At 45.5% G+C, this 1,353-nt stretch overlaps 1 non-coding gene across 1 annotated transcript; it reads left to right on the forward strand.

Moving 5' to 3' along the window:
* Nucleotides 1-1,000: 1,000 nt before the first annotated feature.
* Nucleotides 1,001-1,138, forward strand: LOC114808380. The gene has a single exon (XR_003756227.1). It is a non-coding gene; the product is annotated as a small nucleolar RNA SNORA7 (small nucleolar RNA).
* The last annotated feature ends 215 nt before the right edge of the window (nucleotides 1,139-1,353 follow it).

The raw sequence follows: 1,353 nt of genomic DNA on the forward strand, positions 1-1,353 counted from the left end.
TTAAGTGACTTGCTCAAGGTCACACAGCAGGCAAGTGGTGGCCCCGGGATTAGAAACCAGGTCCTCTAGCTACCAGGCTCCTGCTCTTATCACTAGGCCACACTGCTTCCCTTTTCCTCTATTTCCTTTCTCTCATGCATCGCCTATGCACTTGGATTGCTATTCTTTAAGCACTTGATATTCACCCCATCTGCAGCTCCACAGCAGTAATGTACATATCTGTAATTTATTTATTTATTTTAATGTCTGTCTCCCCTTCTAGACTGCAAGCTCCTTGTGGACAAGGAACATAGGTCTAGCCAACTCTGCTGCACTGTACTCTCCCAAGCACTTAGTACAGGGCTCTACACACTGTAAATGCTCAAAATAAATACCATCGATTTACAAGGTTGTTCCACTCACTCACATTGGTTGCCTCTGCAGTTGTGGTCCATTATTACCAATCTTTCCATAATGAAAACTTGTTTTGGAAAACCAAACTCCTTTTGAGCATAGAACCACTGTAACCTTTCATGACCGTAGCGAACTTAAACCATTAAAACTCTCAGGAGATCTTACAGACTCGGGGCACATCATTTTGCTATCATAAGTGCCCCACACTCATCATCAAGTACAACTGCTCCAAAGAAATTGCCTGTGAAATCATTTATAAAATAAGCCTACTTATTTTTTTATAGAGCTACTCCAATCACAAAGCACTTCAGACTTTCTTTTCCCTGCAATGTTCATTATGTGAAATTTCTTCTGACTGTACATGGCCTAGTTGAAGCAGCACAACCTAGTAGAAAGAGCACAGGGCTAAGAGGCAGAGGACCTGGGTTTAAATTCCAGCTCTGTCACTTACCTGCTATGTGACCTTGTGTCTCAACTTCTCTGGGCCTCAGCTGCCTCATCTGTGAAATGGGGATTCAGCATCTTTTCTCCCTCCATCTCAGACTGTGAGCCCTATGAGGGATGGAGACTATGTCCTACCTGATTATTTTGCATCTCCCCCAGCTCTCCCCACTCAGGATCGCACCTGGAGAGTTTCCAGTACTCTACCTGTCTCGGCTATGGGAGGGAGAGTCAAGCAGAGGCCTGCCCATTCCATTCCTAGCTTGCGCTGTGGCTAGCGAGTGGAAGGCAATCTGCCTTACGTCAAAACTCACCTGTGCCGGGCAGCAGCGGCATGGAAGAGAGTTGAGGGTGGAGACTCAAGTTTACTGTGTGGAAGAAGGCAATGGTAAACCACTTCTGTATTTTTACCAAGAAAACTCAATAGATACACTACCAGAACGACTGCAGATGGAGGTGGGTCATTCTGGGAGAGATGTGTCCATGGAGTTGTTATGGGTTGGAAATGACTCGACAGCA

The sequence above is a fragment of the Ornithorhynchus anatinus genome, chromosome X5 (assembly GCF_004115215.2).
Source record: "Ornithorhynchus anatinus isolate Pmale09 chromosome X5, mOrnAna1.pri.v4, whole genome shotgun sequence".
NCBI lineage: Eukaryota > Metazoa > Chordata > Mammalia > Monotremata > Ornithorhynchidae > Ornithorhynchus > Ornithorhynchus anatinus.